This window comes from Marmota marmota, unplaced genomic scaffold (assembly GCF_001458135.2).
Source record: "Marmota marmota marmota unplaced genomic scaffold, marMar, whole genome shotgun sequence".
Lineage (NCBI taxonomy): Eukaryota > Metazoa > Chordata > Mammalia > Rodentia > Sciuridae > Marmota > Marmota marmota.
In genome coordinates this window covers 248,299-257,870 of record NW_026000020.1, presented here as the reverse complement: position 1 = coordinate 257,870, position 9,572 = coordinate 248,299, and the positions used below count along the sequence as shown (strand labels likewise).

The window sequence follows — 9,572 nt, the reverse complement described above, 5'->3', positions numbered from 1 at the left end:
AGTTACTGAAAAGCTGGGTGTTAAATCTGCCCAGTTAAAAATGGCACTTTATATAAGGAAAAGAGTAGAGATGGAACTATTTCCATATTTAAATGCTGCTAGCTATTGAATTCCTTTGTATATAAGTGAAAAATACCATTCATTAAAATTAAAGACTTGTTTAAGTATGATTATTAATTACATTTCACTCATTTGTGTGAGAGTAAATGGCTTTATAATTATTACTTCAAGATTTATCTCACAAGCATATTAAGTCTTTTCATTAATAAGTTTAGAAATTTTCATAGGGGATAAATTTGATCAAGGCCTTTTCCCTTAGTCTTTTTATTCTCCTGATATTGAAACTTAAGTTGATACACCCTACAGGACAGAGGAGTGAGAAAATAGCTTGCAGAGTGAATCCAGGAATGCATTGCACATAGCCTCAACATTTAAAGTTCTTAGATCTTTAATTTCCCAAGACATAGAAATTGGTAACAAATTTCTCACATCTGTCTGTAGATGGCAGTTGGATTTGTTTAAAGATGAATAAAAAATATTCACATAAAACATAAATGATTATCCATTTGTGTGCCCTCACTTTTGTTTTAGGATTGGGAAATGGACCATGTACATTTGAGAAGTGCTTTCATTCACATTTATGGGTGAAAAAAAACAATGTAATTTTCTGTAACTGAAAATAGGTTCCTTGAGAGTGCAAAACAGTCTGATTCTACATATTACCTGTGTCTTATATAAGAATAAGCTACAACTTCCCATTGAGGAATCTTAAATTTCATAGACATGTATAGCTATGGCAACTATAGGAGTAGACACTTCAGAACCTTCTGAAGATACTGTTGAACAGTCAGCATTAATCTCTTAAAGATATATTAGTAACTATGCACAAAATCTATAATTTGCTAGGTCTTCAGAGATTATCAGTACATCATTTAACTTGCTCTTCACACCAAAGATAAATTTTCTGGTAAAATAATATTTTAAATTTTCAAAAAGTCATTCCCAAAAGGGGGAACTATGGTAACATTCTTTTTCACATGTGATTGTGTGCAGTAAGTGTAGCATTTTCAGCTACTGAACTCTACATTCCTGTTTTTCAGTTTCCTAATCACGATTATAAAAAACAAATAATTTGAGAATTTAATATTCATAGAATTGTGCCTACCGTTAAACACTTAGATATGTCAAACACTTAGATGTTTATTGACATGAGAGTGGTAAAAAAAAACACAGGTATGTTCATGTGTTTCTTATGGGTACACTTGAAACTAGTGAATGTTTGTCTCAATTTATTTTTGTGGTATGTAAAATGCAACTAGCTTATATAACTTAAAAATCTGGTACTAGTTTATTCATACCTAAAATGTTGGAGTCTAGGATGCCTTGTCTCTCATTTTTTGAGTAAGTGAAAGTTTGGGAGTTTGAGAATGTAAACTCTGTAAAGTTTGTTTTTGTCAAAATAAAAGGTTCACACTAAAATTTCTCTCTGAATTGTCTTAATTTCAATAGTTGTTTAGCCATTTTACATATACTGTGTTTTATGGTTCAAAAAAATGCTTTTTGAAGATTGTATTTCCCTTTTCCTACCCTTAAGGTCACCGCCCACATGTTGCTTATTCACAGATAAAAATGAGGTTTGGTGGCTGTTCAGGGTCACACAGTAAATGGCAGTAAGATCTTCAGAGTCTACTTTTCCATATTGTTAACCATCCTGCACTTTGAATTGTCAGATTTTTAGCAAAACTGATGATGTACTCAGCAGCACTGATGGAGGAATCCACATGAAGACAGGTAGGATGTCTGCCACTACCTTTTTTTAAAGTTGTATATGGACATATCTTTATTTTGTTTATTTATTTTTATGTGGTGCTGAGGAATCCAATGCCTCACATGTTTGAGGCAAGTGCTCTACCGCTGAGCTACAACTCCAGCCCCTGCCACTACCTTTTAAAAAGAAAACAAACTGTGAATTGGACACACACTATCTGCTGTAAACTCTCCCTACCTATATCCAGCCTTAAGGTAGATGTGGAACTGATTTTTTCCCTTTTCTTCAATATCCATTTTCTTCAAGCATCCAATGTTAATTCATTTCCTCATCAAGGCTGCCTTTGATCTCTAATTTACAAAATTCATCTGTATCACATCGAAAAGGAATGTGGGAATCCTTGGTGTAATTGTCCACTATTGTTCTCTCTTAGGGAGATCCCACAATGATTGCTGCTGTAGTTTTTGTTGTTGTTTTATGAAAATCCATATTATGTTTTTTACTATATCCATAGGATTAGTAAAATTTTTGTGTTTCTAGACCCAAGTCTTTTTTTTAGCAGTACCTGTTTTAAAAGGAGTCATTGATCAAGATATCTTTGAAGATATCTTTGAAATTTTTATCAAAAAATCGTTAACTCTTCTAAATCAATAGCTTTATTTTATTAGAAGTTCTTTTTATGGTTAATGCCAAAAGTAAATGCCCTTTTAATTTACTACAAACCAGTGCCCCTTTGATGATGAGTCATATCTTCATAAAGTAATTATTAGAAGACTGGGAGGTGATTCTATGTGTTTGTTTCTCAAGATATAGCAGAAGAGTTCTTTTATATCACTCTGTGATCCACCATCCCACCCTAAGAACAGCACTCTCACATTACCATACCTTTTTCTTCTTGATCTTTAACTGTTAACTTCATCTCAGTTAACTGGCTTCACCATTTTGTTAATAAATTGCCTATTTTTTCACACAATTGGTTAGGAATGTATGGCAAATGTCCCCCTCTAGGACAGTACCTGACAGGTTAAAGATACTCCATAAGTGGGTCTTTAAATGGAAAACATTTGATAGTCATAGCCTATTGTAGATAAATCAACAATGTGTATTCATGTTAAATAAAGGCATTTCTCATCCAACGCAGCTCTTAAATGCCAGCCAACTACCTCATCTGCAGCTTAGCCAAAAGAACAGTTATTTATTCTAATCCTGGAAGTAAAATTGGCTTTATTAGGACTTTGATTTGTTAGTAATTTAAGAGGTTTTCAAAACTAAATTTGACTATATGAAAGATCTATCTTACAAGCTGACTTGTAACTGGCCTTAATTATTCTAAGTACTTTAAGGAACATTACAGACTATATATTCTGTGAAACCCTGAGGAGCAAATGCATAGAGAAATGAAGCTTAGTTGAGCATAGAGAATTTTCTAATAATCATTTTAAATATATCATGGACAGCCTCATGAAATAGAACACTCAGCCTTTGGCAATGTTGGGTCAGAGCTTAAGGGAACACTTGAAAAGTTAAAAACAGATCATTTTTAAGCACCCTTCTTAGGGATTCTTTCTCAAGAGATACTGTTCTATATCTATTCTGTCCAAAGCTTTAGCCAAAGGCAGCCTGACTTAGAATGAAATTAACCAGCTCTTCACCAATTGGGTGAAATAGGATCATGGTAGTTGGTTTTGTTTTGTTTTTAATGTTTTATTCATTGTTGATGGACCTTTATTTATTTATATGTAGTGCTGAGAACTGAACTCGAACCCAGTGCCTCACACATGCCAGGCAAGCACTCTACCACAGAGCCACAAACCCAGCCACAAACCCAGTTTTGTAACCCAACTTTTTGTTGTTTTGATCAAAGAACCTGGAATTCCCCTTTAGAATTCTTTTCTGGGGTTTGATGTTGCTTAATAGTAGAGCACTTGCCTAGTGTGCACGAAGCCCTGGCTTCTAACCCTAACACTGCAAAAAGCAAAAACAATAACACAAAAATTTCTCTGGATCTCTAAAATGCTTTGAATTTAACAGTCTAGAAATAGAATTGAACGTAAGTGATATTTTTGTGGAAATTTCCAGTATTGCTAAATGTGACCTTAGAGTTTGCAGTGAATAGGCAGTTACTTGATTGTAGTAAGCTATTGAAATATAGGGTTGTATGTTAAGTCTACACTAAGGAGATCCTAAAACTGGCTAGGGATTTTCTTTGGCTGTATGAAAAGTATGGTTTATACTTTCAAGAAGCTTACTCTGTGTGACAGGTGTGGTTGTAAGTACCTTATAATAACCAGGCTGTTTAATTCTCACAATACCTCTGTCTTTTTGATTCTATTATCTATGTTTTATTGATGAGGAATTAAGATTCAAAGACCCTAGCCACTGCTTAATCAAGTTCACATAGCTATTCTTAGAAGACAAAGCTTTGAGCTCAAATCAGCTTCCATCCTAGGTTTGTGGTAAAGCACTCAATCCCACCACTTCTCTGGGGACATAAGAGACAGTCAACTGATCCAAAGCTTACAAGACAACCACATCTTGATGTGGAAATCTTATACTACTATGTAAGAAAAGAAGAAAACCACAAAGAAGCATCAGTGATGACAAGAGTAATGTCTTTAACACTAAAAATATAGCTTCACATTGAGAAGATTAAGACTGGGTTTTTATTTTATTTTATTTATTTTTGTTGGGGGCAGGTACCAGGGATTGAACTCGGCACTCAACCACTAAGCCACATCTCCAGCCCTATTTTGTATTTTATTTAGAGAGAGGGTTTTACTGAATTGCTTAGCATCTTGTGGTTGCTGAACTCTGGATCCTCCTGCCTCAGCCTTGTGTGCCACTGGGATAATAGGCACGCACCACTGCACCCAGCTGGAGTTTTATTTATTTATTTATTTATCTATTTATTTATTTATTTATCTATTTATTTATTTATTTATTTAAGGTAAAATTCATTTGGGTCATGGAAGAATGTTTCATTAGCTCAGAAGAGTGGAGTTGCTAAAATGTTTGAGATGTGTTCATGTGTTTTTCCTTACCTCCCCTCTCTCTGGCCCCAAACCACCTTGTCTGAGCACTTAAGCATCAATAGAAAAGCTCAGATCCACTCCCACATAATCAAGAGACCAAAAGCCATTTTGGAAGAAAACAGTAGCATAGCATTTATTTTCTCTACCATAAACTGATACATCTGTAGTCCACAATCTCAGTTTTGATCATTCATTTTAGAAAAAGTGGGAGTTTATCTTTACTACAAAAGGCTTCTATATTCATGTTTTTAAGAAAAGAATCTTTAAGTATATTAGCTTCAATGTTTGCAAAGTGTTCCTAAAAATCAGTCACTTGCTACACCTTTGACGCCCAGTTAACTATGTGTGGACTTCAAATGAATAAAAGTATTTTGCTTTAGTTTATTAACTATTTTCATATTAAAATGTACTATATGGTCATGCATTTACTCAAATGACACTATAGCAGTAAATCATTTATATCAGTCTTTACTACATCCAATGTAGATATTGAGTAAGTGTGTATGGGCAAGATAGCATTTAGATTCTCTCCTCTAAAGGACACAACTATGAGGTTTCAAAGACGAGAATTCTACCTGTTACAGTTTGGCCTCCAAGGAGGTTTTGTTTAGGACCTCAATCCATCTCAATGTCTACTGTCTCCATTTCTAGAAGATTTTCAAGTGAACATCTATCTGGTCATGCCATCCCTGTGTCTTAAACTACCAAAAAGCCTTCCATTATACAGCCTGGTGCACTTTTGAGCCTCAGGGGCCTCACCTGGGTGTTCTCACCCCCCACACACCCAAACTTCAGACACTCAAGCTTCTTGTAGTTCTCAGAATACACTGTGCTCTTTGTAGCCTCTGGTCTGTCTTTCTGGAGCTGCATTGATAGCTGGGACAGGCTTGCTTTGGCAGTATTGCTGTCTGTAAATCCCTAGGGGCTTCTTTTTGGTCCCACGCACTCAGTGGCATTCTCCTCTGTGCCCCTGCGTGGGACATTGCCTTCTTTGCCAACTGTCTGACTGTTCTCCACAGCAGATGTCTTTGCTATCTCCAGTCATTCCTGACTCATGCTTGCACTCCACAGCCACTTGCTTATGGGTTCAAGAAGGGAACAATTCTTCTTACCCGCTGGCCTCCTGCAGACTACTTTTGGTGCCACGACTTTGGGATCTCTAGGAGGGGGACATATATGGAGCTTCTTTTAACCAAACTCTAGACTGGTCCCAGTGGTTGGCTGTTGGCAAATGACCCTGGTATCTGCACAGCTGGATGTTATTGGACTAAACGTGATCCCACCCTGATTATCTTCCCCAGTGTCTTGCCCAGGAAACCAACATATTGATGGATGAAGGTGTTCTCCAGTGAAGGGTACTATGGGAGAATTCCTTTCAGGAGAGGTAATTCCTTAATCCATAACCAACTACTAGAAAACCATGATTCCTCATCCAAAAGCTGTGATACCACCTTGGAAGCAAAAAATCAATCTCCCAAAGAAACCTCAAAAACTAGGTTGGTAAATTTGGGGTAGGGGAAGGAAAGGAGGAGAGAGAGAGACAGCCCAGCCCAGGTGAGTCTGGACAGCCCCAGGACACTCGCATAGAGGTTGGGCAGGGTCTACCCCTAGAGTCACCTTGGTGCAACTGAACTCCACAGGAATGTGATGATTCTGCATGCTGCGCAGCTAGTGAAGGGGCAGGGTCTGCCTCAGGCACTAATAGACATACAGGGCACACAGGTGGTTCGAAAATGTTCAAAAGAGGCCCTGGGGCTGGGGTTGTGGCTCAGTGATAGAGCACTCGACTAGCAAGTGTGAAGCACTGGGTTCAATCCTCAGCACCACATAAAAATAAATGAATAAAATAAAGGTATTGTGTTTATTTACAACTAAAAAAAATATTTTAAAAAAGAGGCCACGGATAGTGGTGTGAGGCTGAGACAAAAATAAATACCATGGTTCAGCTCCTCTTACAAAGTTGTTTTGAGATAAACTTCGCTCTGGGGCTGTCCCTGGGAAAGTTAGTAGGTATGTTAGACAGCTTTCATTTACTATAACAAATATATTGTTGCAGGGACAAACGAGGCAAGGCTCCGAAGACAGCAGGAAACAGTTTTATTTGGCTGCAGCCAGGTTCAGAGGGTAGAGCCTTTGCTGTAATCAGTCAATCCCCTGAACCCCGAGTTCAGGGAGTTTCAGAAGTTTATACCCAGCATGTAAGGGGAGGGGCTCAGAAGTTCACAGTCTGCAGAAGTTCACATAAAAGCAGCTTTTTCCTTCACTGTTTTAGGCAAGTTAATACTTCAAGGACAGCACCTGAGAAGGGGAGAGCTTCTTCTCCCCTTTCTTTCTTCCCCCTGCCAGCTGTTACCATGGAGCCCAATTGGTATCTTCTTCTTATCTTAAAAAATGTAGACATCTCTGTGAAGCCCAGCTCAAGGCCAGAAGCCTCGTTAGCACATTTCTACAAACTACTATACTGGATAAATTTGTGAAAATTTATTAAGGGGTTGCCCAGCACCTGGAGTGCTGGTATCTTCCTGGCCAGTGGCCAAGCTAAACAGGGCAACAGGAAAATAGGAAATTTATCCATATTGAACTTTTTCTCAGAGACTCTTTGGCTGACAGTCCCCAAATCAGCCATGGTGAGAATTCCTGGAGAAGCCCAGTTAAGACTTTTTCTGTGGAGAGAGGGGGTGCCACTTCATATGAGATGATCAACATACAACAAAGAAGATAGGATAACTGCGCAGGCACGGGGGTGGGGTGGGGGGTTCTTTTAGGCAGAGGCAGCACTCTGGTGGAAGTGGAGCGCAAGAAGAAGCAGACGTTCTGCAAGTTCATCTGCCGCGGAGTGGACTTCCACCAGCTGCTGGACGTGTCCTCCCGGCAGCTGATGCTGCTGGAGAGCGCACATCAGCGGCGGCGGCTGAACCCAGGCCTGCATCAGAAGATCACTCCTGCTAAAACGCCTGCGCAAGGCCAAAAAGGAGGCGCAAACCATGGAGAAACCAGAGGCGGTGAAGACACACCTGCGGGACATGATCATTTTGCCCAAGATGGTGGGCTCCGTGGTTGGTGTTTACAATGGCAAGACCTTCATCCAGATGGAGATGATCGGACACTACCTGGGCAAGTTTTCTTATCACCCACAAGCCTATGAAGCTCAGCCTGCCTGGCATTGGAGCCACTCACTCGTCCCCCTCCATCCTTCTCAAGTAAGTAGTGTAATGGGAGCTGCTTCAGAAAACCCTCTTAAGTCTGAATTCAAATCAATGGGAGCTTTATTTACCTGGCCAGGGAATGTCACCCACCCATAGCTCTGTGGAAGAACAGCAACTTTCTGGCCTGTATCCTGGGAACTTGAAGATGAAAACCACAACTCAGGGGCTTTCCTTAGTGTGTCATGCAAGTAAGCCAATCAGAGAAATTAAAACAATAGTAATGGGGTCCTACAAGCCCTAAGCAGGACTGGAATTTTCCAGTTAGCAAGCAAGCAAGTACAGAAGCTAGAAAAAAAGGCAATCAGTTTTGCAATTCGGTTAATCACATTTCCAGGTTCAAGCAGGTGCTAGACATCAGTATCCCAGGGTTTGAGCAGCGGTCGGCAGAGTGCACTCAAACCCAGGATGTAGCTCACCCTGACCATCAATGCATCCTGAATACGGTACAATTTGTGGGGAACAAAGTACAGAAAAACAATTTTTATAAGAAAACAGCTTTCATTTCAGTTTCTCAGAAATAGCTCTTGTAACAGTTTTTATTTTTTATTTTATTTTATTTTTTATAGAGGGCAGCAAAATGGAGTCTTAGGCCTATCTATGACAGTTCTTGCTTTATAATTGTCTTATCTCACTTATCATATCTATAATCTATATTTTTTACTAATTTATAACCTATAACTAACACTCTTACTGATTTTATTGATTAATTTACACCACAACAGTAGCCTTCCCAAACAATAAAGACACACACAGATCAAAAAAAAAAAAAAAAGGAAACGATTGTTTTGACTTATGAATTGGATATTTCAGTCCATGATGGAGAGGCCCTGCTGTTTTTGAACCTGTAGTGAGGCAGCATATCACAGTGAGAGAGCATGGCAGAGGAAGATGTCATATCATGTGAAACGGGAAGCAAAAAGAGAAAGAGGAAGGAGTTGTGGTTCACTATCCCCTTCAAGGGTACACCTCAATGTCCACAATCTCTTACTAGGCCCCACCTTTTAAGGTTTCCACCAACCTCCCAATAGCGCCACAGGACAGTGACCAAGCCTTCAGCACAGTGACCAAGCCTTCAGCACATGAACCTCTGGAGGACATTCCAAAACCAGAAAGCAGATAGGGGCCATCTCTTCAGGTGGTTTGAATGCCAAGCTAAAAAGTTTATTAATAAAAAGTTTCTGAGATGCTTTTTGAACTGGATGGTAACGTAATATGTATTACATTTTAAGAAAGTCCTTCTGACAGAATCAACTGCTTTTACTATTCTGGCCAACATTCTGGACTATGATACATGCTTCAGCCTTCCTTGCCCATCTCAGACATGATTTCATTCTTGAACTCTTCCTTCAGACTTCTACTTGAAGCTGTGTTCGGGTTGTCTGGGGAGTGTTGCTTGAGGTCTACTCTTTTCCTTTCCTCATGGGGAGATAATGAGTACAGTCTAGAGGAATGGAAGCTTATAGTGATATCCACAGATTCTCTCTCTCCCTATGTCCTTCCACATACTTCTCACTGTCTCTTGGATACACACAGAAAATCTATTAATTCAGATTTGGGCTCCATTGA

At 39.0% G+C, this 9,572-nt stretch overlaps 1 pseudogene; it reads left to right on the top strand.

The window, feature by feature from the left end:
• Nucleotides 1–1,781: 1,781 nt before the first annotated feature.
• On the top strand, nt 1,782–8,004 carry LOC107154010 (annotated as a pseudogene).
• Nucleotides 8,005–9,572: the final 1,568 nt, after the last annotated feature.